We start from the raw sequence: 12713 nt of genomic DNA, 5'->3' as shown, positions 1-12713 counted from the left end.
AATCGCATACTTGGGACAACATATTGTACTACTATTGTTCCCTGGTACCATAGGACCCCGTAAGGAAGGGGAAGAATGGGTTCAGACATCACTGAGCAGACCAGACCTGATGAGGGGCTTTGCCTCCACATCTACTTTTCATATCTTTGAAAAGGAAAAGAGGATAGGGACCCTAATTATACCCCCAAAGCATGTGGGCTGTTGTGTACCTGGTCTGACTCTGCATTTCAAAGGAGAAAAAAACATTCAGTTCTATCTGGCCTGGTGTACAGCAGACCGGGTGGTCTGGAAACCCAACCGCAGGGCACAGCTTCCTCCAGTCTCATCCTTAGGGAACTCCATTTCCATTTCCTCTCATCTCCCAGGGTGTCAGAGGCCAGTGGCACACATTAAAGTCCTAAACAAATTGCTGAACACTAGGAACTTCAACACTGGGACATGGAATTCATCTGAAAATACCAAGCGTAGTAAGTTTAATTATTGTTATGAGTAGATGTTTTTTTCTTTTTCTTTCTGTCTTTCTTTCTTTCTTTGCTTGCTAAGTCATAATAAACTCTGGTTTTGTGCTTGTCTACTTACCACAGTTTCTGTTCAAAGTCTTTCACTAGGTTTATCTTAAATATATAAAATATACACTCTGTGTTAGCTACAAATGTGTGTGTGTACCACACCTAAAGTGACTGGTCCTTTCTGCCCCTCTTCTGTTGTGAACTTTTAGGTCTTAGGAGCTAACTCTCTCTAAACATATTGCTTTCCCTGAGCAGACCCTGAGTAAGTGCAAAAGACTGGCTGGGAATTCCTGTATCTGTTGTAAATTCCCTATGGTGGAATTCTGTTCTCTTAATCTCTTTTCTGTTACTATAATGAAATATCTGAATCTGGATATTTTATAAAGAAAAAAGATTCACCTCTCAATACTGGAGGTCAAGGCATGGTGCTGGCATCACCTCTGCCCTGGTAATTGGTAGTGGATTACATGATGAGAGTGTATGAAAGTGGAATAAATTGTATGGTAAGAAAAAAAGCCAGAGAGCTGGAAGACTGACATTCACTATAAGTAACTCTCCAACCAAAATGAATGCAAGGTCTTGTGAGAATTGCCTTAATCCCTTCAAAGGACAGCCCATCCAGGGACCTAACCACCTCCTCCGAGGCTTCAGATTTTAAAGATCCCACTATCTTCAGCTTATCCCAGCAGGGACCAAGTGTCCAGCACACAAACAACACAAAATGCAGGGCAGTACCCAGGCATTCTGTCTTGGACCTCAGCCGTGAAATGAAGTGGAAGTGGATTTCTGTAATCTACCATCTCTGTGCCTTTCCATTCCCTCTTTGATGTGGGTCTTCAACAGGACAAAACAAGCTCTTTCCAGTAGGTTCATAGCTCAAAGCATCCCCAGGCCTGTACTACAACAAACTCAGTACCGAAGAGCACATGAAAGTCCCAACAAGCCTGCTTCAGCCGAGCTGTCACCACCTGAGGCTTTCTAGCTAAAGAAGCCTCCACCAAGGGGAACGAGTCAAAAGACACCATGGATCCTGTAAGTTGTGACTTTTGCAGACCAATGTCTGCTGAGATGTCATAAAGGACCATCAGGAAACAAATCCCAAGTCATTCCCCAAGAGAGTTTTCAGTTTAAGATACTCACATGACTCACCATGTTGGCGGGTGAGACACGGGTCTGTCCTTGGTGGCGAAGGAGTTGGTGTGGGGCGAACACGTGGGCACAGACTGCGTATGAGGGCACAGCCTCCACCTTGGCACACAACAGGCTATCCTGCGCCCAAACAAGTATTCTCCACACCCATTTCTGTCACCCTTGCTGATCCTAGAATGACCCATAGAGCTCGTAAACCATGCCATAGCCCGGCCCCAGCTGAAACTATCTAAGCAAAGTCGCCAGAATGTTCTGAAAGTACCAGTGGGCTACAGAACCACGCAACCCCCCTGAAGTCTGAATAGAGAGAGGTCAGGAACCTGCCCAAGGGGCTCTGTGCTCATGACACACACTCTCTCTCTCTCTCTACACATCACATACAGTTCTAAAAAGCAAACATGGGGTTATTATCCCCATAACATCCCAGGGGAGCTGCCGAGTCCATGCAGCCTGGGCCTGGAGAGAAGGACCCAGCACCCTCGCTCCACACCCTGTGTTGCTCTGAAGCACTAACTCCATTTCTTATTTTAGCTTTCAGGAGGTGCAAGCAGTAAAGCTGAGTCACGGAGTTCTTGACCTGAGCTGCAGGAGCGCCATGAATCTAAGAGAGGATGGCCCCTGGCTGAATGTCTGGGGAGGGGAGGAGGAGACTTCTCCGTCTCCTGTACACTGTCCTTCACGTCATAGAAGCACTCCTGTGTATGTGGAACACTTGGGGCACACAGCTGGCTTTTATCCCTTGGGATCCCAGAGAGTGGGTTCCATGACTCTCAATGGATCCTTTTGCTGTCACCATCAAGACCCAGTTCCAACCCAGCGCTGGCTCCTTCTGCATGGATTTGTGGAGCTCTAGGAAGAACCGAATAGAGGGGACGTGCAGAAACAGGAAACTCTGTTGCTGACAGAACAAAGCAGTTCCACAACTGGGTTTGCCTGTGCTGCTGTGTCTCACACGCCCCTTCGCATCTCAGACCTCTGTGGAAATGCAAGTGCCCCCCTCACACACACACACACACACACACACACACACACGCATGCACGTACAAGCACACACAGAGGAGAAGCTCTCCATCTAAGCACATGGACTGTCCTACTCACAGAGGGCTCTTGAAAGTCCAGCCAGCAGCAGCTGGATATTGATGTGGAACCCTGACATCTGACTTCACTCTCTGACCTGGGGTTGTTTAGCTTTTTCTCTATCTCCTTGAAAAAGTGGAATTTCCAGACAAAGCACACACATATAGTCGTATGTGAAATTCAGATCCAGAGTGAAAAAAAAGCCGATGAATATTCCCTATCTCACAGGGCTTGAATACACTAAGAATTATTTGTTCTCAACTTTAACTGAGAATTCTGCATTTTTGTTTGCCAGGTCTGACCTCACCTGAATGGGAGACATTTCTATGACTGGGTCCTTGTCCCCTCTGGGTATCAAAGTAGATGGAGGCTTCCACCGTGGGGAGTGTCTGAAGCTCTTCCAGGACCACTTGGCGCCCTCCAAATTATGGGCCCAGCTAAAGAAATGGAAACCAGATGTGCCCCCAAATGTGACAGTACTTGCTTGTAATTACAATGATCTTTACCGACTCTTTATTGAGCCTCAAATTGAAGTTTAGTGAACGATTGCCAAAAAATGTGGGGTTTCCCACGGTGGATGTCACAAGGAAGACGGCATTCGAGCTGAGTCCCTCAGGCCTGTTGCCATGACAACAACATCCTGCAATTAGATGACACAGTGGGTTGCTGTATTTATCTGAAGGAAGTTTATAACCTCGTGGAAGGAAATTGTAAACTTCCTTTTTAGGCAGTCTTACTTGGAATAAGCAAAAACATAGACATCTTGGTTTGTACTGCAGAGAAAATCGCTTTCCTAGAAGCATTAAGGCTGCAGTCCCATCTCAACATTGTGCTCCTGTTATATATAAAATAATTCCAAAAACAATTTTTAAGCATCCTCATATTTTTCACGCTCCCAATTTGGCAGCACTGATGCTTACGAATTCATTTTTCTGTATATTTACATCTACAAGGATGAGCTAAGACTGCTTTCTTCGGAACCCAATGATTTCATCCTTTTCCTACTCCTCATTCTTATACATTCTCAATTTCTATTTGCTCTTCTAGGGGTGATTGCTTGATGGGGCAATATTGACGTTAGTAATTCATCCAGTGCTGTTGCTCCAATCAGCAGGCCCTACTAACACTGTTTGCACCATGATTTGTATATCCTAAGTTCAAGTGGTAACATATTCTGTGACCACTATGATCTGGCACTTTGGCAAACTCCTGGGCAGTCTGCATTCAGTTCTTAAGTTACAGCCTGCAAGAACCCAGTGTCTCAGCTGTGGAAATGTAGGCACAGCACATAAAATTCCTAACCACGCTACCACCCTCCTCCTTAAATACAACTGGAAAATACAAATATTAAAATATAAGTCAAATAATTCTTTCATAATAATCCTTAACTACACTGAGGCTGGGCTCCTAGCTCAACAGTTCTGACTAAATTGAGTTGTTTCAAATACCTGAAGCATTCGGTTGGTATGGAGACAAAAACACATATAAAATGCAGTCTTCTACTCAATATCATATAGGCTGAGGCAACATTTCTAAAATGAGTGTTAGAGACAAATCGTTTTCTGGAATATTAAAATATGTGCAAAGAGGAATCTGTTGTCAGAGGATGTTTGGCAAAACAAAGATCAGCAGGTTTGTTTACTGTAAGACATTGGAACTTGTCTTCTTGGTGTGCTCTGGTCAGCTATTGCTGCATAGTGGGTAATCCCAAACTCGGGCTTAGAAAGCAGGTTCACACTTAGGAATCTGTGGGCTGGGAATGCCGATGTAGCGGGCGAGATGACTCGCCCATGCTCTGTGATGGGGCAGTGGGTGAAGAATTTGAGCCGAGGGTTCAGAGGGAGAGGGGATTCCAGGGCTTGGAGCTGGAGCCCCTGAGTCTCCTGTCTTCACCCTACATGGAACCTGGGCTTGGAGAAATCAAAGACTGGGATTGTCGCCAGGACCTGTGTTCCTTCAGAGCTTGGCTTCTCATCCATCTGTGGGCTCTTGGTAACTGGACATTTTACAAGGCCTCCAACCAAGGCGGCATCCCATCTATTTTTTGGTCACTGAAGCCACACAGCCAGCCACAGTTCATCCATGTGATGTCACTCATTACAACCCCACCCAGACCTGAGGAGCCAACCTTAAATCCCATATGATGGGAGAAAGCTATTACTGTGACCATCTCCTGAAAAGAAAACACGGTCAACTGTAGATGAATGACCATGTTTTCCTGGTTGTGCTGCATATAAGCCAACCTCCCTTGTGATGACAAGAATCCTACAGATTTCAGTCCTGAGGTCCCAGGCCAGGGCATGCTGGCCTGGAATCATGAAGTGCTAGGACATAGGGAGCTGAGACAACAAAGTTGGATCCCTTTCTGTGGGTGACAACACATAGTCATGAATTTTAGGGTGCACACCAACTTCAGCTTAAATCATGGTTGTAAAATCTAGATTATGTTTTCACCTCCCTTCCTTCCTCTGCTACTGGCAACCTAAGGCAGAAGGCTCTAACCTGGGGGTGAACTGGAAAGGTCTGTGCTCCACTTCTGCGTGCAGTTGAAAGAGTTTATGTGTTCTCCAGTGGCTCATTCTTCCTGCTCTAAGAATTACCTCTACAGGATTCCAGACAATAATTAGGCTCTGAGTAACCAGCCTCACGGTCAGTAAACTCTTGATTTTAAATTACTGTGGTGATAAAATTGCAAGATGTAGATTATAATCATGCCATTATAATCATGTTGAAGTGAATACCTCAGCGGTGTTGTGTACGTTCACTATGTTATGCAACCATCACCACCTTCCATCTCCAAATTTTTCCTCTCCCCAACTGAAACTCAGTACCCACCAACAATAACTCTCTCCACTTCCTTGCCCCAGGCCCAAAGAACCTCGGTTCTACCTTCTACTCTTCTCTCAATGGCTTTGACTATTCTGGCTCCCACAGATAAGTAAGTGGATCATGCAATAGGGTGACCTTTTGTAACTGGTCAGTTTCACTAAAGCAATACTTTTTAATCTGGTTTTTTGGGGTGTTTTTTTTTTTTGGTATCAGGATCGAACTCATGACCTTGCACTTACTAGGCAAGCTCTTGAGCCACTGAGCTAAAGCCCTGGCCTATGTTTTTAAATCTTGTCTGCATCCTAGCACATGTCAGAATCTTCTTACTGTTAATGCTGGGCATTATTCTATCATATGCAAATCTCACATTTTATCTATTAATTCATGAATACTTGGGTTGTATCTACATTGTGACTATTATGTAGAATGCAGCCAAGAACATAGATGTATAAGTATCTCTTTTAGACCCTATTTTCAATTTTGTATGGTGCACTCAAAAGTGGAAATTCTAGATGTTTTTCTCAAGAACTACAATATTTACCACAATAGCTATACGATTTTACGTTCCCACTCACAGTGTATAAGAGTTCCAGTTTCTCTACAGTCTCTCCAACACTTTCTATTTTCTATTTTTTGATAATAGCCATCCCGATAGGTGTAAAGTAGCATCTTATGTTAATTTTAGTTTGCACTGCAAGAGTGATCAAAGATTTTAGACATACTTTTATGCATTTACCAACCATTTGTAATTTGGCTCTGCAGAAATGTCTATTAAGATCACCAGCCATTTTTTAGTCAGTATGTTTGCTTTCATCATTGAGCTATAAGACTTCTTTATATATTCTGGCTACTAATCCTATAAAGACGTGCAAATATCTCCCTTCTATGAGTTTCTTTTTTTCTACTGATGGTATCTTTTGATGTGTTAAAGTGTTTCATTTTGTTTTTGTTTTTGTTTTGTTTTTTGGTGAAGTTATCTACTTTTTTCTTTGTTGCTTATGGTTTTGGTGTCATCCAAAGAAATCCAAAAACTCATTGCCATCCAATATCACAAAGCTTTCTTCCTAGGTTTTCTTCTAAGTGTTTTATAGTTTTAGGCTTCCTACCTAGGTCTTTGATTAGTTTTGAGTTAATTTTCATAGATGATCTAAAGTAAGAGCCCATGTGGAAATCCAGCTTTCCCACATCATTTGTGAAAGAGCCACATAATTTAACTGTTAGACAACAGTTGAATAGTTTTAACAATTAACATGCAACTTAACTATTTCAACAATTAATATCTTTACCACACAATGTGGCCATGGCCAGGGGCTGTTCCTTTATTCCACAGGATTAATTTTCTTTTGAAAATGAATCGCAACCATGAGATGTGATTGCCACCCAGACACCCTTCTCTCTTGAGGATAGCTACTTCCATGTAACTCACATCAAGTATTAGGAGGAGTGTTTCATGTGCTTTTAGAAGGCTGATTATATAGTATATTTTGTGCAAAGGAAAACTTTTTTCATTCACTTCCCTTCTGCTCTCAGCCTGGAACGTAGATGTGAAGCGTAGGTTATTGTAGTTCTCTCCAACTAAAAAATGACTGAGCTAACTTGTGTTCATAAAAGATGGTGATCTTCATCCCTGAAGACAGCCTGGTGCCCTGTCAGCTGGGGGACCACCTTGTGATAGACCTCTGGGTGACAGACATTAAATCCTTGCATGTTAAATCACTCTTGGGTTGTCTTTTTCGGGATGTGCAGGTGACCTTAATATTTCTAAGGTCTAGTTTATGTATTTTTTGTAATGCAGCAATTTCAAACACACAGCTGGGCTGAGGGAGATGGCCCAGGCCTGTAATATTGGTACTCTGGGAGGCTGAGGTCGGAGGAACACAAGTTTGAACCCACTCTGGACAACGCAGACTCTTGATTCAAAATAAAAATAAATAGAGCCTGAAATGGAGTTCAGTGTGAAGGCTCTAGGTTCAATCACTAGGACCACAAAACAATGAAATGTTTTTCAAAAAGCCTTCAACATAATTGTATGGGCTTCAGCAGGTATAAATCTGACCTAGGCTGTTTCCAAATTCCAATTTACTTCTCTCCACAGTTTGAACTCGGAATCACTAACATTTATTTCATCTTGAACATGGCTTGCATTTGTTACCCATATGTTTTACACATTATTTTTCAGTAGTGTGGATGGAGCCCAGGACCTTGTGCATGGTAAGAATGTGCCCTACTACTGAGTTATGTTCCCAGTCTCTTACATTTCTTCTTCTTTTTTAAATTTTGAAACAGGGTGCTGTTGTGCAGCTCAGGCTGCCTTTGAACTAGATGGAGTTCTATGCATGTGCCGCCATACATGTCTACATTTTTAAAAAGAAGAATTAAAACTTTCTATAGAAATACAAGCAAAATAACATACATTTTTTTTCTAATGAAATTTCATGGACTTAAAAATCCTTTACAGCCTCTAGATTAGAAGCTTCCTTCAGATTCTGAAACACTGGAATGGGCATAAACTTTCTCTTTTTTTGTAGAATACAAAAGTCATCTGTAAGGAAAATGTGCAGAAAAAATTTTTTAATTTTTCCTCAGAAGTTGACCTTCTATTTTTACTTGAAAAAGAAAACTAAAATTCCAAAATAAATCTGGTTTCCACACTACTCTCAAAAGCAGTGGCACTTTTGGTCTTGCAAAATATCCACGTAGACTGGGACACACAGTACCCTTGGGTGTCTGGTGGCTCCCTCTGAACCTGTGTTCTGACTGTTTGTTCCCATATCAGATGCCTCAGGAAGACACACACACCCAGTTCTATCCTGGAGCAGAGTGAACAGGGATCAGCAGCTGCACGTGAAATCTTTCTAAAGAATAACATCAATAAATACTTCATCTCTTCTTTAAGAAAAGCTACACCATTTATAGCAGAAGTGTACTTCTGAAAATAGCACCTCGGGTTGGCAGGGCAGCAGCCTTCATTGTTATGGTGGCTTGGGACTTGACACTGTTGCTGTGAGGTGACTTCTCATTCCATTCACAAAACAGGCTCCAGATAACTTCAGGACCCCCATCCTTTTAGGAGGTGCCGTGAATTCAAAGTTCAATAATTTTAATCCACCACCTTTCTTGGAGATGGTCTTGGATCATTAAATGGATCCGACATTTCTACGCAGCATAATGGAACCAAATGCAACTGGTGTCATTTGGATAGCAGTTTAGGGGTCCAAGGGAGTGGTGGTTGGAGTAAAGACACGAAGGTCACTATCCTTGGTCATTTGTGGCCTCAGTGGCTCTGATTGTCAGCCTCTGAGTTCTACCATATTAGACCTTGATGATAGGCAATTTTCACTGTGACTTGTTAACAGATCTCTACTGCATTGGGGTGGGCTTGGGCACCCTGGACATCCCTATAGCTTACGATGACATGGCCACACTTCTCCCCTGGAGAGACAATTTCTACTCTCAGTGGCACACATGCCATCTCCAAATGACTCACCTTTTCTCCTTCAAGGATGCACACAGACATTTTGACACCAGCCAAACATGTTTGAGTCCACCTGATTTCAACCAAGAGACTCTGAGGATTTGAAATGAGCATGGATATGGAGGGAGAAGCCCTGTCACTGACCCTGGGTCTCTCGCCAGTGTCACTCTCTAGCCTTTCATCTTGAGCAGTGCCTTAGTCTGTTTTCTGTTGCTCTAAAAAAATACTCAAGACTATGTAGTTTATATGGAAGTTCATAAGGCTCATTGCTCTGGAGGCTAGGAGCAGCATGGTGCCAGCATCTGCTTGGCACCTCAGGAGGGATACTTGCCATGTCCTAGCATTGCAGAGAGTGCCCACGGAGAGACTAGACAAGTGTGCTAACTCTGATCTCTCTGCCTCTTCTTATGAAGCCACTAACGTTACCATGAGGTGGGGGACCCATCCCCATAGTCCCATCACATGCTAACCATCTTCCAAAGGCCCACCTCCAAACCAAGTACAAATTTGGCGCTGAAGCCCCCAATGCATGAATTTCTGGAGGACACATTCAAACTGTCCGTGGCAGCTCTGTCTTGAATAAAATGAGAGCTACTCAGTCCAATTTTGCAGAAATCTTGTGAGAAGATACTTGAACGGTTCAAGAAGCATGCTGCCCATACGTTTCCCAGTAGACGTAGGTCGTTTGTGGAACAGTGTCCACTTGAGATACCCACCTGACCCCAGCAGGTCAGAAGGCCATCTTCTCCTCTGGGTTTAGAGGCATTCTGAATTCTATCCCTTGTTAAGATGCCCTGTAAATAGTCACCTCTTAACTTAGACTATAAATATGTTCTCTGAAAAGAATCATGTCTCTTCTTCTCTTCGAAACCTAGCCAGATGCCTAACAGATGGTCATTAGTTTATGCATTTTAGTAAAACCCTACCTACGAAAACTGGAGGGGTAGCCTTGGGCATCTATCCGATCAAGCCGCAGCGTGTCAGTGACTCAGGCTGGTTTTCCTCTCCCTGCCACCACCTTCTCACACTTTACAGGTGTTTACTTCCCCAGGTGTCCTTACCAGCTGGTTCCCCCATCTCAGTAGAGTGGCAACTCTGTCCTCAGTGGCTAGCACAGAGTCCCACAGGTATTCACAGCATAAGCAGTCAGCAGCAGCAGGTCTTGCTTAACTGAAAGTTGATACTCATGAAATAATATCTCAAATTTCCCCTTCATCGAGGGGAAATTCCTCTCTGTTCCTTGTGATTCACTATTTTAGATAATGGTACATTTGTCCTTCTGTAATTGGCTTATTTCAGACTATCTAATGATCTCCAAGTTTATTTATATTTTTAGAAGTGACAAAATTCCCTTTTTAAAACATCAATTAGGTTTATTGATACACTTTAGATCTACACAATGATTACATTCATCACAGGGAATTTGTATCTGCCTATGATAGATCTTTTTTTTTTTTTTTTGGTTTTTTTTTCATTTTTATCAGTACCAGGGATCGAACTCACGACTGCCTGTTTTCAAGGCAGGTGCTTATGCCACTGAGCTAAATCCCCAGCCCCCTTGCCTATGATAGATCTTGATTCCTCTCTGTTTTCCCCTCCCCTCTGCCTCCCTTCTATCCCTCTCTTCCTTATTTGCAGAAGCTTTGTTTCCATTTTTTCTTTTTTTCTTGTCCTTTTTTCTTTTTTTCTTGTCCCTTCTTTCCTTTACTCCTTCCCTCCCGAGTTCCCCTTCCCATATGAACATTTTCTTCCTAATTCACAATATCTACTATACATTTTAGTACTTATTTACACTTCGGGTTTCTCACAACAGAGAAACCCTGTGATATTTGAAATGTGTGTTTGACTTATTTCTATCAAGAGTATGGCCTCGAGGTATACCCATTTAGCTAGAAATGTCTCAAGTGTACCCTTCTTTATAGCTGGGTAGTATTCTGTGGTATAAAAAAATCGTCTTTATTCATATGTCAATTGAGGGACATATGGGTTGTTTCCAAGACCTAGCTATTAAAACCATGTTTCTTTAAACATGGGCATGTATATTTCTCTGTGGTATAGTTCTTTTAATTCTATTGAGAAGATACTAAGAAGAGGAATAGCTGGGTCAAGTGTAACTCCTAGTTTTAGTTTTTTGAGGAATCTCTACACTGGTTTCCACAATAGTTGCTCCAGTCTGCATTTCCACCAAGAGTGGACAAGTGTTCTTTTCCCCTAAAACTCCTCCAATATTTGCTATTGGTTGAGTTCTTGGTGATAGTCATTCTTTCTGGAGTGAGATGGAATCTCTGTGTTGTTTTAATTTGCATATCTCCAATCACCAGTGATACTGAACTTAGTTTCATATATTTGTTTCTTGTTTGTTCTTCTTCATCTGAGAAGCTTCTATTAATTTCAGGTGTCCATTTTTAATTGAGTGCTTACATTTGGAAGTGTGGACAGACTTCCGGAAGAACATGGCGGATAGATAGCAGCAACTACGGAGGCTCTCTGAGATACCCTGCTTAAAATCCAGGAATGGTGTGGTACGAGGAGTCCTAAGCAATGGGAGATACACCCTGACAACCCAGGAATGAACTAAGCTAAGAGAAGCCAACTGGAAATCCAATCCTGGTGCTATAACAGGAACAGACAAAATCTCAGCACAGAAGCTAGAACCCATGACACTGGAAGTCGCAATTTGAATTTCCTTTTGCTGCTGCTGTGTCCAAATCTGCAGGGCAGGGAGAGAGTTGCGTGAAAGCTCTGAGAGCGGGAATCTGTGGACGGAGTTGAGAGCGGGACTAGCAGGGAGCCCTACATCGACTTGTGGTGAGTGAGCTGAACAAGGACCCTTTCATAGAGTAAGAGGCTCCAGAAAAGGACATACTGAGACTGGGCAGACTTGCCAGAACAGGGCACTGCAGTGACATTAGTTGCATATTCCCCCTCTCAAGCGGGATTGGTGGGGAGTGCCTGGCCTGCATGATACCGCTGACTAAGACCCAGTAGGCTAGCCCAAACCAGGTCCCAGAGCCTGGAGATGCACCCTAGAAGTGAAGCCTTCAGTAGGTTGACCTGGAGGGGTGGGCCCAGCAGAGGCTGCCCAGGTCTGTGTCTCTCTAGTACACTGCAGGGGGCAGGAACACCTAGCCAGTACAATTCAAACAAACTGTAACCGAAAAAGAGAAAAAAATTGGACCTCCTACATTCACTTGTATGGAAGGAACAAAAAGCATGGGAAGAGGAAGCAACAAGAAAGGGTCCTCAGTCCCCAATCCTGAGAACACTAATGCAGGAAAGGGAAACACAAAGGAAGACAGAAAACATGCAATATCAGACACAGCACCAAAAGACATAAAGCGGTATCTCCAGAGCCTCACAGATGAATTTAAAAATGAAGTATTTAACGAAATAAAGCAAGATATAATAGACTAGTTAGAGAAATGCTAAGCACCACTCAAGAAAAAACAGATGGTGGAATGGAAGAACAGAAAAAAAAGGGGAGAATTGTTTGATGGAGAAAATATAGAAAATATAGAATATGTGAAGCAGGTTCAAAGAGATTACCAGGAAACTAAAAACTCTATCGAGCTGCATTAACAGCTTGAAAGAAACTAAGGTAAATTATCTGAACTGGAGGGAAGACTTGTAATATGGGAGCATGAAATGAAAAACTTCTTAAAAATAACAAGAAA

This window comes from Cavia porcellus, unplaced genomic scaffold, assembly GCF_034190915.1.
Source record: "Cavia porcellus strain 051 isolate PalLab524CR breed Dunkin Hartley unplaced genomic scaffold, mCavPor4.1 scaffold_23, whole genome shotgun sequence".
Classification (NCBI taxonomy): Eukaryota; Metazoa; Chordata; class Mammalia; order Rodentia; family Caviidae; genus Cavia; species Cavia porcellus.
Note: the sequence above shows the minus strand (reverse complement) of the source record.